Source organism: Triturus cristatus, chromosome 6 (assembly GCF_964204655.1).
Source record: "Triturus cristatus chromosome 6, aTriCri1.1, whole genome shotgun sequence".
In the NCBI taxonomy this organism is placed as follows: Eukaryota; Metazoa; Chordata; class Amphibia; order Caudata; family Salamandridae; genus Triturus; species Triturus cristatus.
In genome coordinates, this window is record NC_140589.1 from 1,224,142,110 (window position 1) to 1,224,165,553 (window position 23,444).

The window sequence follows — 23,444 nt, forward strand, 5'->3', positions numbered from 1 at the left end:
CATCTTTGTCAGGTGGTCTACTACCACCAACACGGTGGTGTAACCTTCACAGGCGGGTATTTCCACTATGAAGTCTATTGAAACTGTGTGCCTCGGCCGAGGAGGAATGGTAATCAGGCGTAGTAAACCAGCGGGCTTTGAATGACTGGATTTCCCTTGCACACACACAGCGCAATTCCTCAGGTACTGCTTGGTATCTTTCCGCAACGTGGGCAACCAAAAGGAACGCTTGATGCATAAAATGGTCTTATATTCCCCCATGTGTCCTCCTAACGTCGAATCATGAGCCCATGCCAGTACTTGTAGTTGCAAGTCCTTATTCGGTATGTATAAGGCATGATAATGGTATAACAGGTTCCCGTTTTCTGTTCGATGCTCTGGGTCTTCTTGTTTCCAGGCCTGTACATCCACATCCGCTAAGGATACCTTTACGTCCTCTAGGAAGTCTTGTGACGTAATCAACGCGAGGGTTTTGTAGTGAAATGCTGCTTCAGAGAGAATTGAGGGTGGCTCAGAGGGGTCACGCTGAGCACATTCTCCGGGCTCTTCGATACATGAGAGAGCATCTGCCTTACTGTTCTGGGGACCTGGTTGATACTTGATAGTGAAATTGAAGTCAGGAAAAAGAGGGACCACCGTAGTTGACGGGGTGTCAGGGCTCTGGCAGTTTTCAGAAATAACAAGTTTCGGTGGTTGGTGATTATTTTGATGGTATGATGTGCTCCTAGGAGGTAATGCCTCCACTCCTCGCAGGCCCTTTTTATGGCTAATAATTCTTAATCAGTGATGATATAGTTCACTTCGCAGGGGGTGAGTTTCTTTGAAAAGTACGCCACTGGATGTAGTTGTCCTGTGTCAGGGTGCCGTTGGGATAACCCCCTCCTATGGCGAACTGGGAAGCATCCGTCTCAACGATGAAGGGCAATTGTGAGTCGGGATGTCGCAAGATGGGAGCCTGAGTGAGTCGTTCTTTCAGAGTCTGAAAGGATTGGTCTGCCTCTTTGACCCATACGCAGGGAGTGTTCTTCCTCAACAAACAGGATATTGGGTGTATAATCTTAGAGAAGTCCTTGATGAAACGCCGGTGGTAGTTAGCGAAGCCCAGGAAGCTCTGTACTGACTTAACATGGTGAGGAGCCTTCCACTGCGTAATCGCTTCTACTTTGCCCGTATCCATCTGGAATCCGTGTGTATTGATTACATAACCCACAAAGGTAACTTCTTTGACAGGGAAAAGGCATTTCTCCAGTTTGGCGTATAACAGGTGCTGTTGGAGTCTGTCCAATACTGCCTTCACATGGGTAACATGTTGTTGGGGGGTGGACAAATAGATAAGTATGTCATCAATATAAACCACACAAAACGTTTCCAAGAACCCCCGGAGTACCTCGTCCATAAAGTACTGGAAGGCAGCAGGGGTGTTACCCGAAGGGCATCACCTGATATTCATATAACCCGAATTTGGTTCTGAAGGCCATGTTCCACTCGTCGCTGGTTTTAACACGTACCAGATGGTAAGCCCCTCGTAAATCCAGTTTTGTAAAAAGATGAGCACCTTTAAGCTGGTCCAGAAGTACTGGTATAAGCGGTAGTGGGTATCGATTCTTGATGGTAACCCTGTTTATGGCCCTGTAAGCTATAAAGGTCCTAAGATCGTTGCAATCCTTTTTGGGAATAAAAAAGAGTGGGGAGAAGGCAGGTGACGAGGAATGTCTGATGAAGCCGGATGCTAGGTTTTCCACCAGATAGTTCTTGAGGTATTGTGTCTCTGGTTCGGTAAGGGCATAGACCCTGCTACAAAGAATGTCGTTCCCAGGAATCAGATTGATACGACAGTCATATGACCAGTGAGGCAATAGTTGGGTGGCCTTCTGTTTATCGAATACTGGTTTGTATACCTCGTAGATGTCTGGCAGCGTGGTGGAATAGCAGTACTGGAATCCTTCACATCCGGTTGCCAGAAGACCAGCCTGTGTAACGCTGTTTCCTTCCTGACGTATGGTCTGTTTGGTGCAATGCTCCCTACAAAAACTGAAACTCAAGGAAACGGTGCGGGCTGCCCATCGAACGACAGGGTCATGCAGAGTTAACCAGGGCATGCCTGGGATTAGACCGAAATGTGGCACATCTATGAGCTCAAACTGAATCATCTCAAAGTGGCTTTCACCGAACTGTATCAGTATGGGAACAGTATGGTATCTCACTGGCCCGGCAGTCAGCGCCGTTCCATCTACTGCCTTCACAGATCCCTTTTTTCTCATACACAACCCCTATGTTGTGTGCATACTTCTGGTCAATAAAGTTCCCGGTTGCTCCTGAGTCCAGCAAGGCAGGTGTAGGAGAATAGGATCTGCTTCACATGGGTACCCCCACTTTTTGCTGGTGTTTCACTGTTTTTCGACCTTAGTCTGGCTGTGGCCCTGCTAATCAGGACCCCAGCCTAGCTGCTTCCTCTCTAAAATGGTTTCCATGTACATTAGGTACATTTCTAATTGGATTCTAGAGTGCCTTATAAGCCCCTAGTATATGGTATACTATGTACCTAGGGCATAGGTACCACGGAGGCCTACCAGGGGCTGAAGCATATATTATGCCACCCCTGGGAAGCACTCCAAAATGACACCACAGGTCTGCTACTGCCTGGGTAAGGTGGTGCTTGCACCCCTTACAGTGGTATAGGCTACCTATATCCACCTATATATACAGACACATATAAACCTATAAGTTACTCCTATGGCAGGCCTTGACAATCCTGAAGGCAGAGTGCTTGGTTTTGTGTGAGAGGGTGCCCAAGCATGAGCTGAGCCCCTCTGCAGCTTTCGGAAACACTTCCTTATGGCTGTTCTGTGATACAGCCATACCATATACTCTTAAGTGCATTATAACCTCGCAGTAAATGCTAACTTTGGAATGGCTGCATTGAAACATGTTGTGTTCGGTGTCAAACGCTTTGGAATACTACCCCACCCCCCCTGCCAGTCCCTGCGACGGGGGTAGCATTCCATCCTTCTAGAGGGAGAGACATGTTCACACTGGTCTATCCGGTTAAAACTTTCTAAAGCCCTGGCATCACAAAATGGATGCCTCTGCCACAGACACGGGTCTGGCCTCCTGCTGCTGACCGAAACTCCGGCAGGGGAGGCCTGGACAATAGGTTTCCTGTCCCAGGGAGGTGTAACCACCTCTCCAGACAGGCAGATGTGTATTGGGGCTGGGCGGGAGCACTCTCTGGTGCTTTGAAGTCCTGCACTGGGGGCACACTTGGTGTCCCTGTGCATAGTCCAGTTCAAACCAGTTGCAGGGGCTACCTGCCCCTGCTCTGGTGCGAAACTGGACAAAGGAAATGGGTGTAACCACCCCTCTTTCCAAACCCTCCCATAGGTGGGTCCCTAGAGTATGTCCAACCCCCAAACTTAGTATAAGTATGGGAACCCAGTCCTCGAGACTTTAAATTACCCTGGATGAAACTCTGCAACATATATCCTGGATCTTCGACGTTCTATTTCAACTAGAAGACTGAAGAAATCTCCCTTGGGGTCAAGGAGTGACTCCCCTGCTTGGCAGGCACCAAAGAAGCAACTGACCGGTCTGCATCGCTGAAGCTCCTGCCGGACGCCGAAGTCTTTGCATCACCAGAGGTGGATTTTCAGACTTCCCCGAGGCTACCCTGAGTCCACAGCAAAGCTGAGGCCCGTGGCTATCGTGGGTGACGTGGAACCGTGACCCCTGAACACCGTGAACTTTTGCAGCTCCATCACCTTCCTGGTCTTCCTCGAAGTTGTGCTTTGGGCTCCGAGTAGCCTCAGCCTTGAGCACCTCCTGCACCGAAGATTGCTGGCCTCCACTCCACGAGTGACCCGTGGGTCAGTTTCAAGTGCGACCGCTCGAGGCTCCTTTGCGATCGCTAGCCCGTTGGCTAGTGGGTCCCCACGAAGGCGACTCCTCTTTGATTGGGATTCCCTGGTTGCTCCAGACGTGCCCTGACTTACCCTCTTTGGGTGAGTCCCCCAGATCTTGCTGGTCTGAACCGACGTCCTTTCTCTGTTTCCAAGTGACTTGCCGTTGCCAAGGCTTTTTGGGTCCAATCTGGTCGCTGACACCGCAGCACTCAACAGACTTCGTGGGACAGCTCGAATCCAGCTCCTGGTCATCATCGGCGCCTCCTGGACCTCGTGGCTGAAGAGTCAAGACACCTGTCAACTCACCTGAAGCACCCGACACCTGTGGGCATTGGTCCATCGTGCCCCTGGTCACTGACAAGTGACCCAGACTCTGTCCCCTCTGCTTTCAGGTTCCTTCCATCCTCGATCCAGGCTTGGATCGCTCCAGACACTTCTCCTCTTTACGGCAGCAGCACTTCCTGAGCAGCTTGCATGAAATCGACAACGCGACCCGACACCAAAAGACACCTATGCACCCGGCTTCCCTGGGTGAGGTAACACGAGTACTCCGGTGCTCCCGTGGGTGCTAGCCCTAGAACTGCCTAAGTCCAAAAGGGTTAGGTCCTGAGTCATTTCAAAGTGTCCCTAATCTTTAAATTTCCAACCGCGACATTGCCCATAGAAGTTAACGGGAACCCGCGGCTGTGTTCTCACACTGCCACTACCTTGGGTGGTTCCTTGGGGTCCCAGCGATTCTACAGGCTCTAGGCCTTGTGTCTAGTTCAGTCGTGGTTCTTATACCACTTTTTTGGTATATGGTTTAGTACGCCCCTAGGATCCAAACGTGTATTTGTGCTATTACTGTTAAATACTGACTTGTAACTTAAGTACTTCAAACTCTAGCCTCATAAAGAGACTAGAGGGGTGTGTTTTATCTTAAATACATATATGTTAAATATATACCTGGTGTGGTTGTCTTTTCATTTGATCATTCAAGAGATTATAGACTGGTAAAACAAGCTGCTTCAAGACTTAGCCTGAAGGCTGCTCTCCATAGCTACCACTAGGATAGCTTTCAATAAAGGTTGCCTTTAACCTATACCAATAAGGGGTTGTTTGAACTGATACAGGGTGCCCACTAGAACTAGTGGACAGCATATATCAGGCCAATTTCTCACATTGGTGTGCAGCATGTGGGATTCCAGCTTGCTGTTGTTTTACCAGATAATCTCAATTGAATTGATCAGCTGAAAACCACTAAAGGTACCTTAGGTACATATAATATCAAGCTTAGTATACAGTAAGTTCTACTGAACTTAGAGTTGTGTGTCAAGGGCTTAGCACACCCTTTCTACAACTCAAGAGAGTTTAGTAGGCCACACTAGTGTAGGTAGTGCAATACACCACACCACATTAGTAATGTCTAATCAGCCAGGAACCAGTGGGTCCCTGCAAGAAGCCACTGGGCTTCTCCCCTATAGATATGATGATCTCACTTTTGCACAGCTTAGGTCCATATGTTCCATTAGGAAGCTGAAGACAGACAAAGGCCCAACCACCCAGCATCTCTTAGAGATACTCAAGCTAGATGATCTCTCAGCCTCCAGTGGGTCTGATGGGGTAGGCAGAGTGGGCGGGGCAGTAGTTGAGGCTGGGCCTAGGGGTGTAAACTCCCCTGACCCTACCTCTACTGCTGACCAGACTGATGACAATGATCAGGATCTGGTGAACCCAGCTCCCCTTGGATGAGGAGAATGACAACAATGCTCCCCTCTTTGTTCCTCCAGGGAGAGTTGAACACAGGGTTAGAAGGAATAGATCTCACTCAAGGGAGTCTGTCCACTCTACCTCATCTGTAGGGACCTCTGTTTTTTCGCACAGAGGGAGGGAAACCTCCCAGGAGAAGAGAGAGAGACTGCTGAAGTATGAGCAAGATAAATACAACCTCAGAAAGCAGCAGATGGCCCTAGATAGGTATGCCCTGGAGCTATACAGAGCTAGTAAAAAGGAGAGACTAGAGTCCCTTGGTGGCAGCAACTTCCCTAGAGATAGGTAGAGGTCTTATGACTATAGAAACCTGAATAAGATTGTCCCTCCCTACCAGAGTGGGGATGACATCCACAAATGGATAACTGCCTTAGAGAGGGCCTGTAAAGTACAGAGGGCCCCTCAAAGTCAGTGGGCAGCAATCTTATGGCTCTCCTTTGCAGACAAAGTTAGAGATAAGCTCCTCACTGTAAGAGAAGAGGATGCTGATGATTACCAGGTCTTGAAACGTGCATTAATAGATGGGGTTGGCCTAACCACTGAGCAATACAGGTTAAAGTTAAGAGATACCCAAAAAGCACATCATCAAGACTGGGTGGACTTTGTTGACTGTTCTGCTAAGGCTCTGGAAGGTTGGTTATAGGGCAGTAAGGTGTGTGACTTCACAGGATTGCACAATCTGATAATGAGGGAGCAGATTCTTAATAACTGTCAAAATCAGCTGTTGCACCAGTACCTGGTAGACTCTGATCTGACCTCTCCCCGAGAACTGGGAAAGAAGGCAGACAAATGGGTCAGAACCAGGGCGAGGCAGAAGGTACAGAACCAAGGTGGTGACCCAAAGAAGCAAGATTCTAAGAACTCTGATAAGGGTGGGGACAAGGGTAAAGACCAGAATCACAAGAGCCCCAACAATCTTCTTAAGGTGGGGATTCACAGTCCAACAAAGGGAAAGGCCACAAGAAACCTTGGTGCAAAGTATGTAAGCAAAAGACACACTGGACCAGTGATTGTCCAAAGAGAATACTCCAGCCCCCACCAATGTCCCTAAGGCACCTGCTCCCCCTAGTGTAGTTACAATTGGTGGTGGGAATACACAAGCTAAGGGTTTAGTAGGGTTGACCCAGGGACCTGAGTTGGGCTCTGGCCTAGTCAGAGAAACCACTCAGGCTGTTCTTGTCTGTGATGGGGGCATGGATATGACCCCCTCTGTGAGTCCTAGTAACTTGGGCAAGTACAGGCAACAGCCTTAAATCAATGGAGTACAAGCTTGGGCATTCAGGGACACTGGAGCAAGTGTCACCATGGGGACAAAAGATCTTGTGAACCCTGGGCAGATTATACTTGGTGAAATGTACCAAGTGACCAATGCTAGCAATGTCAGAACAGACCATCCTCTGGCAGTTGTTAACTTCTCCTGGGGAGGGGTAACTGGTCTTAAGAAGGTTGTGGTAAGTGCAGACCTACCAGTACAGTGCTTGCTTGGCAATGATCTAGAAACTTCAGCCTGGGCTGAAGTTGAGCTCAGGACCCATGCAGAAATGTTAGGGATCCATGCACATGTCTTCGCTGTGACTATGTCACAGGCTAAAATGTCAAACGCTGGACAGGCCCTGGATTCTGGAATAATGGACCAGGTGCCTCCCAAGAGGAGGAGCAGTAGGGTTAAGGCTGTGCTTCCCCCCCCTGACTCAGAATGCAGATCAGTCTCTTCAGGGAGATGATCTTGAGCCTGAAGAAGGAACAGTCCCAGAGGAGCTTGAAACTGACCAGGTTGAGTTCTTGGGGACAGGGGGACCTTCCAGGTCTGATCCGAGCCAGGAACAGAACACCTGCCCCTCTCTTGGACCCCTCAGAAAGCGAGCTGCTGATGAGGCTGCTGGGAATGCTAGTGGCACCCATAACGTTTATTGGGATGATGGACTCCTATACTCAGAGAGTAGAGACCCCAAGCCTGGTGCATCCAGGAGGTTGGTTATACCTCTGAAGTTTTGGGGTTTTCTACTGACACTAGTCCATGATATTCCCCTAGCAGGACACCTGGGCCAGAACAAGACTTGGGACAGAATTGTCCCTCACGTTCACTGGCCCCACATGTCTGAAGACACAAAGGAGGTTTTGTCGCTCCTGTGTAACCTGCCAAGCCAGTGGCAAAGCAGGTGGCACTTCAAAGGCCCCCCTGATACCACTACCTGTGGTGGGGGTTCCCTTTGAGAGGGTTGGGATGGACATTGTTGGTCCCATGGATCCTCAAACAGCATCTGGGCACAGGTTTATAATGGTGGTAGTGGATCATGCCACCAGGTACTCAGAAGCAATTCCCCTAAGGACAACTACAGCACCTGTGGTGACAAGAGCTCTCCTGAGTGTATTCTCAAGAGTAGGCTTTCCTAAGGAGGTAGTATCGGACAGAGATGCAAACTTTATGTCAAGTTACTTAACTGCTATGTGGAAGGAGTGTGGAGTGAATTACAAATTCACCACACCCTACCACCCACAATGCAATGGTTTAGTTGAAAGGTTCAACAAAACCTTAAAGGGCATGATTAAAGGGCTCCCAGAAAAGTTTAGGCGAAGATGGGACATACTCTTGCCCTGCCTTTTATTTGCATACAGGGAGGTGCCACAAAAGGGGGTTGGCTACAGCCCCTTTGAGCTTTTGGTTGGTCTCCCTGTCAGAGGTTCATTGTGTTTGGTGAAGGAAAGATGGGAGTTACCTCTCAAGCCCCCAAAGTAAGACATAGTGGACTATGTACTTGGTCTCTGCTCCAGGATGGCTGAGTACAGGAAAAAGGCAACTAAAATCTTGAGGCTAGCCAGGAGCTGCAAAAAGCCTGGCATGACCAAAAGGCTGTACTGACTGTTTATCAGCCAAGACAGAAAGTGTAGGTGTTGGAGCCTGTGGCCCCAGCAGCTCCCCAAGACAAGTGGAGTTGACCCCACACTATTGTTGAACAGAAGGGAGAGGTTACTTACTTAGTAGACCTAGGAACTCCCAGGAGTCCCCACAGGGTTCTCCTTGTCAACAGGCTAAAGCCATATGTGGACAGGGCTGACATGGGCTTGTTCATGGCTACTGATGAGGAACAGGAGGAAGAGAGTGACCCACTCCCTGATCTCCTCTCACAGAACCCTGATGATGGGTCAGTTGATGGTGTGGCCTTGACAGGCAGCCTCACTGCCCAGCAACAAACTGATTGCAGACAGGTGCTCAATCAGTTCAGACACATGTTTTCTCTGACTCCAAGTCAGACTACCTGGTGCACTCATGAAGTAGACACTGGGGACAGTCTGCCTATTAAAATAAGATTTATAGGCAACCTGACCATGTCAGTGACTGTATCAGGACAGAAGTCCAGAAAATGTTGGATTTGGGAGTTATTGAACCCTCAGATAGCCCTTGGGCTAGTTCAGTTGTCCTTGTGCCAAAACCACACACCAGTGGTGGGAAAAGAGAGATGAGGTTTTGTGTGGACTACAGGGGTCTCAATGCAGTCACTAGGACTGATGCCCATCCAATTCCAAGGGCAGATGAGCTTATAGATACTTTGGCCTCAGCCAAGTACCTTAGCACATTTGACTTGACAGCTGGCTACTGGCAGATCAGACTAGCTGATGATGCAAAGCCCAAAACAGCACTTTCAACCCCTAGTGGGCACTATCAATTTGTGGTAATGCCCTTTGGTTTGAAAAATGCACCTGCCACTTTCCAAAGGTTGGTGAATACAGTTCTCACAGGTCTGGAAGCCTACAGTGCAGCTTATCTAGATTATATTACTGTCTTTAGCTCCACCTGGGAGGATCACCTGGTCCACCTAAGGAATGTTTTGGAGGCCCTGCAAAGGACAGGCCTCACTATCAAAGCCACTAAGTGCCAGATAGGGCAGAGTCAGGTTGTGTACCTGGGCCACCTTGTAGGTGGAGGCCAGGTTCAACCACTGCAGAACAAAATCCAGGCCATCATGGACTGGGTTGCTCCAACCACCCAGACTCAGGTGAGAGCCTTCTTAGGCCTGACTAGTGTAGTTACAATTGGTGGTGGGAATACACAAGCTAAGGGTTTAGTAGGGTTGACCCAGGGACCTGAGTTGGGCTCTGGCCTAGTCAGAGAAACCACTCAGGCTGTTCTTGTCTGTGATGGGGGCATGGATATGACCCCCTCTGTGAGTCCTAGTAACTTGGGCAAGTACAGGCAACAGCCTTAAATTAATGGAGTACAAGCTTGGCCATTCAGGGACACTGGAGCAAGTGTCACCATGGGGACAAAAGATCTTGTGAACCCTGGGCAGATTATACTTGGTGAAATGTACCAAGTGACCAATGCTAGCAATGTCAGAACAGACCATCCTCTGGCAGTTGTTAACTTCTCCTGGGGAGGGGTAACTGGTCTTAAGAAGGTTGTGGTAAGTGCAGACCTACCAGTACAGTGCTTGCTTGGCAATGATCTAGAAACTTCAGCCTGGGCTGAAGTTGAGCTCAGGACCCATGCAGAAATGTTAGGGATCCATGCACATGTCTTCGCTGTGACTATGTCACAGGCTAAAATGTCAAACGCTGGACAGGCCCTGGATTCTGGAATAATGGACCAGGTGCCTCCCAAGAGGAGGAGCAGTAGGGTTAAGGCTGTGCTTCCCCCCCTGACTCAGAATGCAGATCAGTCTCTTCAGGGAGATGATCTTGAGCCTGAAGAAGGAACAGTCCCAGAGGAGCTTGAAACTGACCAGGTTGAGTTCTTGGGGACAGGGGGACCTTCCAGGTCTGATCCGAGCCAGGAACAGAAAACCTGCCCCTCTCTTGGACCCCTCAGAAAGCGAGCTGCTGATGAGGCTGCTGGGAATGCTAGTGGCACCCATAACGTTTATTGGGATGATGGACTCCTATACTCAGAGAGTAGAGACCCCAAGCCTGGTGCATCCAGGAGGTTGGTTATACCTCTGAAGTTTTGGGGTTTTCTACTGACACTAGTCCATGATATTCCCCTAGCAGGACACCTGGGCCAGAACAAGACTTGGGACAGAATTGTCCCTCACGTTCACTGGCCCCACATGTCTGAAGACACAAAGGAGGTTTTGTCGCTCCTGTGTAACCTGCCAAGCCAGTGGCAAAGCAGGTGGCACTTCAAAGGCCCCCCTGATACCACTACCTGTGGTGGGGGTTCCCTTTGAGAGGGTTGGGATGGACATTGTTGGTCCCATGGATCCTCAAACAGCATCTGGGCACAGGTTTATAATGGTGGTAGTGGATCATGCCACCAGGTACTCAGAAGCAATTCCCCTAAGGACAACTACAGCACCTGTGGTGACAAGAGCTCTCCTGAGTGTATTCTCAAGAGTAGGCTTTCCTAAGGAGGTAGTATCGGACAGAGATGCAAACTTTATGTCAAGTTACTTAACTGCTATGTGGAAGGAGTGTGGAGTGAATTACAAATTCACCACACCCTACCACCCACAATGCAATGGTTTAGTTGAAAGGTTCAACAAAACCTTAAAGGGCATGATTAAAGGGCTCCCAGAAAAGTTTAGGCGAAGATGGGACATACTCTTGCCCTGCCTTTTATTTGCATACAGGGAGGTGCCACAAAAGGGGGTTGGCTACAGCCCCTTTGAGCTTTTGGTTGGTCTCCCTGTCAGAGGTTCATTGTGTTTGGTGAAGGAAAGATGGGAGTTACCTCTCAAGCCCCCAAAGTAAGACATAGTGGACTATGTACTTGGTCTCTGCTCCAGGATGGCTGAGTACAGGAAAAAGGCAACTAAAATCTTGAGGCTAGCCAGGAGCTGCAAAAAGCCTGGCATGACCAAAAGGCTGTACTGACTGTTTATCAGCCAAGACAGAAAGTGTAGGTGTTGGAGCCTGTGGCCCCAGCAGCTCCCCAAGACAAGTGGAGTTGACCCCACACTATTGTTGAACAGAAGGGAGAGGTTACTTACTTAGTAGACCTAGGAACTCCCAGGAGTCCCCACAGGGTTCTCCTTGTCAACAGGCTAAAGCCATATGTGGACAGGGCTGACATGGGCTTGTTCATGGCTACTGATGAGGAACAGGAGGAAGAGAGTGACCCACTCCCTGATCTCCTCTCACAGAACCCTGATGATGGGTCAGTTGATGGTGTGGCCTTGACAGGCAGCCTCACTGCCCAGCAACAAACTGATTGCAGACAGGTGCTCAATCAGTTCAGACACATGTTTTCTCTGACTCCAAGTCAGACTACCTGGTGCACTCATGAAGTAGACACTGGGGACAGTCTGCCTATTAAAATAAGATTTATAGGCAACCTGACCATGTCAGTGACTGTATCAGGACAGAAGTCCAGAAAATGTTGGATTTGGGAGTTATTGAACCCTCAGATAGCCCTTGGGCTAGTTCAGTTGTCCTTGTGCCAAAACCACACACCAGTGGTGGGAAAAGAGAGATGAGGTTTTGTGTGGACTACAGGGGTCTCAATGCAGTCACTAGGACTGATGCCCATCCAATTCCAAGGGCAGATGAGCTTATAGATACTTTGGCCTCAGCCAAGTACCTTAGCACATTTGACTTGACAGCTGGCTACTGGCAGATCAGACTAGCTGATGATGCAAAGCCCAAAACAGCACTTTCAACCCCTAGTGGGCACTATCAATTTGTGGTAATGTCCTTTGGTTTGAAAAATGCACCTGCCACTTTCCAAAGGTTGGTGAATACAGTTCTCACAGGTCTGGAAGCCTACAGTGCAGCTTATCTAGATTATATTACTGTCTTTAGCTCCACCTGGGAGGATCACCTGGTCCACCTAAGGAATGTTTTGGAGGCCCTGCAAAGGACAGGCCTCACTATCAAAGCCACTAAGTGCCAGATAGGGCAGAGTCAGGTTGTGTACCTGGGCCACCTTGTAGGTGGAGGCCAGGTTCAACCACTGCAGAACAAAATCCAGGCCATCATGGACTGGGTTGCTCCAACCACCCAGACTCAGGTGAGAGCCTTCTTAGGCCTGACTGGGTACTATAGGAGATTTGTCAAGGGGTATGGATCAATAGCGACAAGCCTGAATGGCTTAACTTCTAAGAAAATGCCCAAGAAGGTTCAGTGAACAGCTAGCTGTCAAAAGGCATTTGATGACCTGAAACAGGCCATGTGCACGGCTCCCATTCTGCAGAGTCCTGATTACTCCAAGAAGTTCATTGTCCAAACAGATGCATCTGAATTGGGGTTAGGGGCTGTACTGTCACAATTGAATGATGAAGGTCAGGATCAGCCAGTAGCTTTCATAAGCAGAAGGCTGACCCCTAGAGAGAAACGTTGGTAAGCCATTGAGAGGGAGGCCTTTGCTGTGGTTTGGGCTCTGAAGAAGGTGAGGCAATACTTGTTTGGTACTCACTTCCTAGTTCAGAGAGACCACAAGCCCCTCTTATGGCTAAAACAAATGAAGGGTGAAAACCCCAAACTGCTTAGGCGGTCCAATTCCCTACAGGGGATGGACTTTACAGTGGAACATAGACCCGGGAGTAACCATGCCAATGGACTCTCTAGGTATTTCCACTTAGAACATGAAGACTCAACTGGTCAAGGTTAGTTTAATGTCCCTGCGTTTGGGGAGGGGTTTGTATAGGAGAGAAGGATCTGCTACACATGGGTACCCCCACTTTTTGCTGGTGTTTCACTGTTTTTCGACCTTAGTCTGGCTGTGGCCCTGCTAATCAGGACCCCAGCCTCGCTGCTTCCTCTCTAAAATGGTTTCCATGTACATTAGGTACATTTCTAATTGGATTCTGGAGTGCCTTATAAGCCCCTAGTATATGGTATATTATGTACCTAGGGCATAGGTACCTCAGAGGCCTACCAGGGGCTGAAGCATATATTATGCCACCCCTGGGAAGCACTCCAAAATGACACCACAGGTCGTCTACTGGAGCCTGGGTAAAGTGGTGCTTGCACCCCTTACAGTGGTATAGGCTACCTATATCCACCTATATATACAGACACATATAAACCTATAAGTCACCCCTATGGCAGGGCTTGACAATCCTGAAGGCAGAGTGCTTGGTTTTGTGTGAGAGGTTGCCAAGCATGAGCTGAGCCCCGCTGCAGCTTTCGGAAACACTTCCTTATGGCTGTTCTGTGATACAGCCATACCATATACTCTTAAGTGCATTATAACCTCACGGTAAATGCTAACTTTGGAATGGCTGCATCAAAACATGTTGTGTTTGGTGTCAAACGCTTTCGAATACTACCCCCGCCAGTCCTGGCGGCGGGGGTAGCATTCCACCCTTCTAGAGGGCGAGACATGTTCGCGATCGCTAGCCCGTTGGCTAGTGGGTCCCCACGAAGGTGACTCCTCTTCTGATTGAGCTTCCCTGGTTGCTGCAGACTGTGGTAAATAAAATATCACGCTCTCAGACTTTTAAATATTATCAATAGGATCATGCATAAAGCAAGAGGCTGAGTCTGTGGTATCAGATTCATAAAGGGCTTTATTCCAATAACTCGAGTCAAAGGGAGAATATCTCCATCACCAAAAAGGATCTGGACGGGGCTGAAAAGTATTCTCGATATTCTCAAAACATTATTCACAGAGTACAGTATATATACATTTCTCAATTGTACGTAAGCAAGAGAGCAAGAGAGAATGAGATAAGAGCATGTGGGCGTGTAAGTAGGCGTGAAGGTGGGCGTCCATGTGGGCGTCCACTTGATGATAAGGGGTAAATTGTCATGTGTGGGTGGATACCTGGAGATGATTTCGCAATGTCAGCAGAAATACTTGGCAGAGATGCGCGCGCAGCAGCATGACGTGTGATAGACGTGCAACTAGAGGGTGAAGGGGACTTGACATTTAGCTCTACATGTGGAGACAAAAGTCTGGGGTTATGTCAACCTAATCCCAAATCATATCTAATATCCTATGTTTAAAGAACTATGTTATCCACAAGGGAAGGGCTCTCGGACAGAATCTATTCTATACTGACTGTGTGTGTGTGTACAAGCGTCTAAGTGTCTATATGAGATGCAAGGGGATGGGAATATTCCATGGTGACAGGGCTATGAATTACTTGCATGAGGGCAGAGAAACCGGGCCTTTTGCTTGGTAACTGGAGGAATGTTTACTTAAGCTACTAGGCAGGAATGCATCGGCTGAGGGGGAAGCAGATAATTCGAAGGTGAAATACAGCTCTTGGCAGAGAATAGGCTGATGTCAGGCTTCGTGGGCCGCGCAGAGAATGAGACAGAGTTCATGGTCACAGATGCGAGCTCAAGCTGAAGCTGTCAGAGGCAGAGAGCAGGGAAAGGCTTTGAGGACAGAATCGGGCCTACTTGCCTGAACTGTAAAAATGGAGTAACTTAGCCATATAAAGTCGGTGGCCTTTCATACTTAGGAATCGAATATCCAGCCCATTCATGGCGGATCTGACAGAGGACATGTTAACGGTGGACGCACATGTGTTTGCGTCTTCGAAACTGGAACTGAAGGGAACATACATGTATTTGTAACATGCACATAGAACCATATAGAACCGTTGGGGTCCAAGATAGGGGACATAACTGATCAGGGAAATCCACATTTCCACATTCCCTCCTTGTCCCCTACTTGCCCGTCAAGAAACATCAATCTTCATTAATCCATCGATTTGCTCATGGAGCATCATTTCTTCTTCTTTCTTCTTCCGGGATCTTGAGCGAAAACCTTGATGTGGAATACACGATGTGGCACACAGACCACAAATCGCTGGTCCACATTGCAGGCATAGACAGCAACTGAATAGTATGAGAAGGCCAATACCTAGGAAGGATAGGACCCTCCATCCAAAGGTGGATAATACACTCCAAAACCAACCGGACCAAGTCCAGGTGCCTGGATTCTGGTGTATCTGGCTTACAATCTTATGAAGGCGAGTTATGGCTTTATATACAGATGGCGAATTTTCTGGTATGAAAAATGCAATAGCTTGATCCGATGACCCTACAAGCTCCGCCCCTATCGGCCAGGATAACGTCAAGGACAAGACTATTTTGAAGCACAACAATCCGCATAGCAGACTGCTCTTCTGTTAAATTGCCTAAGGCGGAAATAGTTTTGTTCACTACTGCTTCAAGGGTTCTGGTTAATCTACGTATCAGCTTACTATTGGTAACTGTACCTATATAGGGAAAGAAACCTTTATTGAAATCTGTGTATTTTTCCCATGCTGTTTCAGTGTAATTGACAATTGGGAGATCTCTCTGCTGTCTATTGTGTACTAAATGAGTATTTCTATGAGAATCAGGAGGAGTTAGGAAAACAGGTGGTAGGAGGAATGCTATGTAACAGGTACCATCCCAATCTAGAGGTAAGCGTATATATGCGGTCTGGCCACATATAAAGTAGGAATGACGAGAAGCTCTAAATGTAGACTTGCCTTGATCACTGAATTTTATTACAGTGGTGCATTTACTATGGCCCATGTGTATGGAGCCATTCTTTCTTATACATAATTCCTCTTTTACTGGGAATACGGACATGGCGGGCAAGATTGGTGTAGCTTCAGATTCAACGTTCAGGATCATGAGGTTAAGTGTAAAATTACCTAATCCATATACTTCATTTCTTAGATCAGTTCCTGTTCTTTTGGGAAGTCCCTCCTTGTTAGGGTAGCAGACTTTAAGCAAAACTAAGTTTAGGTTTCCCCATACCCAGTTGTCTTGATAAACTGCGGAATTCGAATCTAGGGAATTAATCAAACTAAACCATGCTCCACAGGAGCCATTGTGTGTGAACGGATAGAGAAAAAGGGGCAAAACTCCCTTATAGTTCTGATAGGGGGGAGTCGGCCACAGACCCAGCAGTCTGTAGCATTGCTAGTCTGATGTGAATGGTGCAGCATCTGAATAAAGGTATTGTTGCGTAAGGCAAGTCGATATGATAGCTCATAGGATGGCAGATCACTAAATGTGTGCTTTATGGTATCATTAGTGGAGGAGTGTAAAAGTGAGGCAATAGGAGGAAAAATAGCATGTAGTATTAAGCTGATACATATTATCGTGATGCTCTTAAGATATTGAAAAATTACAGTCACTATACATCTATTTGCTTCTTATCTAACTCTCTTATTTTTGCTTTATGTTATTGTCCAAGATCTTATGCGAGCCAGAATACATGTTCAACCGCTTCACCACCTAGTGGACTTAATTGATCAAACGGGTTCTGACTTTTTGAATCAAGGTTTAGCTTTGTGGAAACTTCTGGGCATTCTCCTCTAGAAAATGTTGTTCAAAATCCAAGTTCAAAGTTTTTTTTCCTTTGTAAAAGAGTGGTGAAGGTGCACTTTGACTTTAACGGCTGTCCCCGTGGTCCAGAGCACTGACTTCGGCGCCTGTCATCCAGGAGCGATGGAGTATTCTTTGACCTGGGTGTTGTCAGGGAAGGCGGCAGCAACCTGCGAACAACAAGAGAGTAGTGCAGACATCAAGGAAGCCAGGTAATCTGTCAGCATGTTACTGTCAACATAAGTAATCTTTTAGGCATTGTAGTGCCCCACATATTTGGTGGTCTACCAAAGACCACTTCATAGGGAGATAAGCCTGTTCTAGAATGAGCTACTATTCGCATGTAAAAGAGGGCAACCGGCAGGGCTACCATCCAATCTATACCTTTGTCTGCGCAAATTTTAATGTCTGATTATGTCTTTCTACAAGGCCTGCTGCTTCAGGATGTCGCACACAATGGAATTTCCAGGTATACCCTAACAGAAGGGACACCTGCTTCATTAGTACCAGGACATATTTGTAACCTCTACATCTGTTTATTTGGATATAATCCATTTGGAGCACTTCAAAAGGGTGGTCAGGTGGATGGAATCCACCTTGTTCCATCGGAATGCCTTTACCTGCATTGAATTGGCAACAGATCATACATGTTCTGACCTTTTGTTTCGCTGCTGCACGCAGGTGCTTGTTGAACCATATATTCTGTAAGCTATCTATCATTGCTTTCTCTCCTAAGTGTGCAGGACTATGTGCGGTATTTATAATCACTTGTACCATCGAATTTGCCCTTATTCATCCAACCCTGATCAGTCAGTACCCCTCCTTGTTCCGACCATTTCTTTAATTCGTCCATAGTAGCATGTGTCTGTATGTCTTGTACATCCTTGGAAGGATCCCTAACTGTCATGGCTTTGGACAGTGATAGTATCTGTGATTTTGTCATGTCTAGTGGGGTCTGAGCTGTCTGTTTAGCAGTTCGGTCTGCCAGATCATTGCCTTGGGAAATGGTATCTGTGGCTCTAGTATGTGCTTTACATTTTAGGATAGCTATGGCTGTTGGTAAATGTATTGCTTCCAGTAGGGCTTGAATAAGGGGGCCATGCTGTATCTTGGCCCCATGAGAGGTCAAGAAACCTCTTTCTCTCCACAAAATCGGTGTAAATGTTTACTCTCAGGTGCTTAGCTCTTATGCACGCTTGTGTCAGGGCGATGAGCTCTGCTGCTTGTGCTGACAATATGTCTATTCTTTTAGTCTCTATTATTACAGTATCAGCAGTCACTGCATATGCTGCCACTAATTCTCCCGCCCCTGTCCTCATGCATGAGCCGTCAACATATAGTGTTAGCTCGGGGTCTGGGAGTGCAACATCTGTCAAGTCTTGTCTTGGTTTAGTCACGGTATGTATTACTTCAACACAGTTGTGTGGTGAAACGCTTTCTGTACTGGAGGGCAAAAGGGTAGCGGGATTCAGTATGTTGCATCGTCTGATCTCTATGTGTGGTTGAAATAACGTCAGCTCATAATCTGTCAGTCTAGCTACAGTCAGGTGTTGTGTTTGTGTCCGGTTCAAGAGAACCTCTACTGCGTGTGGTACTTGTACTGTCAGAGGGTGGCCCAGCACTATCGAGTCACTTTGTCTTATGGCTAAGGCCATTGCTGCAACTGATTTTAGGCACGCAGGCAAAGCCTGTGCTACTGGGTCTAATGTACTAGAAAGATAAGCACAGGGCTCGTGTTTTCCTGCATGATCTTGTGTTAGGACAGATAGTGCTGTTCCATCCCGCTCTGTCACAAAAACATAAACGATTTGTTGTAATCAGGGTTTGCTAAAACTGGTGCTTGACATAAAGCTCTCTTTAATTCTTCAAATGCCACAGTGTGTTCTTGTGTCCAAGAGAGGACTTTAGTAGAAGCTGTATTAGGGGCTTGGACTAATTCCCCTGAAAGATCACAATAAAACATGAGAAAAAGGGGAAAACACCATACCTATTTCCTTGGCTTAATTTCTAAGGGGGCTAATTTCTAAGGGGCTTAATTTCTTAAGGGGCTAGCGGGAAGCGAACCTCCTCAGGGGCCACCCTGTGTCTTGACAATACTATTAATCCCTGTGTGTAGCTACTGGGCGTAAGCAAAATTATAGGAGATACACAGCGTATGTGAAACGGCGAGAAATCCTTCAAATTAATGTACAAACCTCATTGTGTTAGCTCATAAGCTAGCCAAATGACATCTCATATGCAAATGTCCCTATTACATGAACCTACACCAACCTGAAGTCAATATTAATGCTAGGAGGCCCTAATAGGAATGCTAAATTACCTAAATATTCGGAAAACCAAGTTTAAGAACAGTTGTTAATGTTGATAATTAATAATTTATCTGCTAAAGAAATCAGTCAATGTGCAATAATTTCCACCTATACAATAAATAGCCTAATTCAAAAACAAGTCAACTTTTGGGGCCACCACTCACAAGAATGAGCTTACTAAAGCAAACTTTAAAAAGGAAATCCTGTCAGATATTTTCTCATTACCCTAAATACCGGGCCTCATATGTCCCTCTGTGGTGGCAGTCCCTATTTAAAACAGGCCTTTCAAGAGTTAAAATGCGAGTGCACAGATCATAATTGTTCCTTAATGTCCAATCTGGAAACATATGACCGAGGCTGCCTGTCTATAAGAGAAAGGCAGTTATGTGAAAAATATTTTAGTCTTGCATAGCCTTTTTCTTTTGTTTCATTCATCTCCAACACCAATTAGACATACACTGATAACGTGTTGTCTGCTATTTTGACAGCATGATAATGGTAATATCATGTCTGTGAAATTTAGTAATTGTGCCAAGCCATCAGTATACCGGGCACAGAAAGCATGGATAATTACACTAACATATATAAATGAGCAGCGATGCGTAATTACAGTACCTACAGCTCAGATGCGAACATTCTGGCCTGCTTAATTTGTCAGGCTTATAATCAATAACTTATTTACCTGCCCTATACAACCCCATCTGGCAGTGGGTCATCCCAATGATGACCGCGTCAAGTCTGACACACAGGATCAGCAACAATAATCAAAAAATGACGAACACACGAACCTGTCTCTTTTTTTTTTTTTTTTTTTTTTTTTTTTTTTTTTTTTTATAAAAATGTGCTATGCTTCTTTGTACACAATGTACCCTCATGTCCTAGTCGAAGATGCATTTACATCTTTCCTCACAGACCCGTAACCACTGGATCATTTATCCAATGCAACTGGTGGCAGCTTGTGGCCACAATTCAAAAATGTCTGAATTTGAAAATCGTTTTTATATAGGCACATAGCCCTTAAAATTCCAAGCAAGAGCAACATTTTACTTTCTGACCAGAAGCAATATAACAATTGCTAAAAAATAAAACAAATCTTCTCCATAGACATTTCCTCGGGGCACTTGTTTTGCACAGAATAGAACAAGGGAATCTTTCTCGACTTACATTTCTCAGCTGCCCTGTCTTATCAGAGAAGTTAAAAATAGCCCCTCAGCGCGGCCTGAGCCTGGGCTGCCAGCCATCTTTTGTTTGTTTTTCCTACTCCTGGCCCCAAGGCTCTCCAGCTGCAGGCATTACACAGATGCGATGTCAGAGAAGCCTTCTAAGCAGTGCCCTGTTCTGCTCCTCTCATCGGCCCCCACCTACACTGGCTACAAGGTCAGAATCTGTCTCCGATTTCTGTATCACATTCTGCTCTACACGGCCCCCACCTTCTCCTCACTCTGAAGCTGTCAAAGACAAAAAGACTACTCAATTCCATAAAAACTGCAATAATTCGCTCAATTGAAAAATTATTTTTACATACAATTTGCACTCAGGGGGTCATAATCTTACCGACTTGACCCAGCACATTGGCTCACTGGACCATCAAGAACACAAACCTGTATTCATGAAAAATTTGCAAATTCGAAATACCCACAATTCTTTTTCCAAGCTAAACTTGTCACTAATTATTTTTCGTTAACACTTTGTACATTAGGGGTGTCATCAAATCACAGGAGTTGCTCCTTCTCTAGCTGCACCCCTCTCAATTTCCTATTGACAATGTAGTCAAATGTTGGACCATGTAAACACCAGCTATGCGCTGTTCATTTGGTGGGGGGCTCAAGAACCTTTGGGCTACTATGTAATTAATATATGTATTATAACTGGTCTTTTTACTGGGGCCACTCTTGCTGGGTCCTCTGAAAGGACGGGATAAATACCAGCAACGTCAGTATTTCTTTTTCTGTCAGCCTACGCTCATTTTACCAGCTCAAATTCCTCCTGTAACATCTCATCCTTGGCTTTTCCAGACACCAGTCCACTTCTCTCTGCTTCGTGAAACACTTACTCTGTCCTTCTATGTCACTCCTTGCGCCAAAAACTCAATGGCATCCTTCCAAGCTGGTCTACATTTTCTCTTTCATAAGAGTGTTTCGTTGTCCATCTTTTACTCGTATACCTTCCTCAACTAACACGTTTTCTCGGGCTTTGTCTGAATCCTCCATACTTTTCTCTTCTTTTCTGAGCGCTTACTCTGTGCGTCTATGCTATTCTTTACGCCATAATTCAACAGCGTCTTTCTGTGACTGTCTAGCTTTCCTCTTCCACAACTCTTCTTCGACTTTCATGATACATTCGGCATCCCAGGTCCCAGCTACGGGCCATCTCTGACTTTCTGGTAACTCTTTGGTGTAGTCCACCCATAGATCAAGGAATAATATGGCGTCTAAGCCATGCTTGTGAAAAATAAAATGTCCTGTAGTGTCCCTAGGAGGAATAGGAACTGCTTCTTCAAGCACCCCTTTTCTGGTAGTAATCTGTCTTAACTTCGAGAAGAGCGGCATATTGACAACTGATCTGATACTTACTCTTGAACTCACTTAATACGAAAAAAACACAATAATGAACAGTGAACAATGAACAATCATTCATACCACAATATTTGAACACTTTAAACATTAAACATTAAACATTTTAACAACGACCGACAATGATGACAGTCTGCCTAACTAATCACCACGCTGAATTCTTGACAATAACTGAATACTTCGGAATACTTGATATACTGCTAAACAGTACATATACACTGCTAAACAGTGCAGACCGGATTTGTGTACCCAAATCCGTCTTGACCGGCACAACCTATGTGCGCGTCAACACGCCTCCCCGGCGATGGTACTCACCGAGTAGCTCCTTGAAACGGAAGGCCTCAGAGAATGGACTGGACTCGACGACTGCGGACATCGGACCCTCTGGACATCGGGACTTTGAAAACCTGGTGGGCCTCTGTATACCTCAGACGCAGCTCTCTCGCAGGTGGGCTCTGGGTAGACAATCTGCGTTCCTCACCGCCTCGTATGGATGCCTTGTCGCAGTCTGTCCCCTTCGGTGGCCTGAGGGAGTTGGCGGGAAAAACCCGCGACGTGCACGCTTGAAGTCCATCACGGCTATGGAAGGGGGCAAAACAGGACCTTCATCTCCGGCGTGTGGGGAAAGAGATTAAACTGTTCGGGCGCCATTCTGTGGTAAATAAAATATCACGCTCTCAGACTTTTAAATATTATCAATAGGATCATGCATAAAGCAAGAGGCTGAGTCTGTGGTATCAGATTCATAAAGGGCTTTATTCCAATAACTCGAGTCAAAGGGAGAATATCTCCATCACCAAAAAGGATCTGGACGGGGCTGAAAAGTATTCTCGATATTCTCAAAACATTATTCACAGAGTACAGTATATATACATTTCTCAATTGTACGTAAGCAAGAGAGCAAGAGAGAATGAGATAAGAGCATGTGGGCGTGTAAGTAGGCGTGAAGGTGGGCGTCCATGTGGGCGTCCACTTGATGATAAGGGGTAAATTGTCATGTGTGGGTGGATACCTGGAGATGATTTCGCAATGTCAGCAGAAATACTTGGCAGAGATGCGCGCGCAGCAGCATGACGTGTGATAGACGTGCAACTAGAGGGTGAAGGGGACTTGACATTTAGCTCTACATGTGGAGACAAAAGTCTGGGGTTATGTCAACCTAATCCCAAATCATATCTAATATCCTATGTTTAAAGAACTATGTTATCCACAAGGGAAGGGCTCTCGGACAGAATCTATTCTATACTGACTGTGTGTGTGTGTACAAGCGTCTAAGTGTCTATATGAGATGCAAGGGGATGGGAATATTCCATGGTGACAGGGCTATGAATTACTTGCATGAGGGCAGAGAAACCGGGCCTTTTGCTTGGTAACTGGAGGAATGTTTACTTAAGCTACTAGGCAGGAATGCATCGGCTGAGGGGGAAGCAGATAATTCGAAGGTGAAATACAGCTCTTGGCAGAGAATAGGCTGATGTCAGGCTTCGTGGGCCGCGCAGAGAATGAGACAGAGTTCATGGTCACAGATGCGAGCTCAAGCTGAAGCTGTCAGAGGCAGAGAGCAGGGAAAGGCTTTGAGGACAGAATCGGGCCTACTTGCCTGAACTGTAAAAATGGAGTAACTTAGCCATATAAAGTCGGTGGCCTTTCATACTTAGGAATCGAATATCCAGCCCATTCATGGCGGATCTGACAGA

At 46.7% G+C, this 23,444-nt stretch overlaps 1 long non-coding RNA gene across 1 annotated transcript; it reads right to left on the reverse strand.

The window, feature by feature from the left end:
- Positions 1–14,080: 14,080 nt before the first annotated feature.
- LOC146821206 (uncharacterized) lies at positions 14,081–22,588 on the reverse strand. Its single transcript, XR_014963130.1, has 2 exons — positions 22,063–22,588; positions 14,081–17,035 (listed from the first exon to the last, which is right to left on the reverse strand). It is a non-coding gene; the product is annotated as an uncharacterized LOC146821206 (long non-coding RNA).
- Positions 22,589–23,444: the final 856 nt, after the last annotated feature.